Below are 268 nucleotides of genomic sequence, written 5' to 3' on the forward strand. Positions count from 1 at the left end.
GGGGGTTACCTCCCAGCGGCAGCAGCAGCGTGGCTCAGCCGCGTTTTGCCGAGATTTCGGGTTTCCCTGCGTGTCCCCGGCCGCTCCCCAGCCCTCACCCCGCCACCGGGTGCGGATTCCTTCCTTCCACTGTCACAGGCAGAGGCTAATGGGATGCGCGGTCAAGATTTTGGGATCCATCAATGCCTCCGCGCGAAATTAGCATCGGAGCATCGCGCATCAGCTGCCAGAGCTGTCAAGCAGCCCTTCTTCTCCGGCCTTCATTAGG

This window comes from Egretta garzetta, unplaced genomic scaffold, assembly GCF_000687185.1.
Source record: "Egretta garzetta isolate BGI_Z169 unplaced genomic scaffold, ASM68718v1 scaffold568, whole genome shotgun sequence".
NCBI classification, from domain to species: Eukaryota; Metazoa; Chordata; class Aves; order Pelecaniformes; family Ardeidae; genus Egretta; species Egretta garzetta.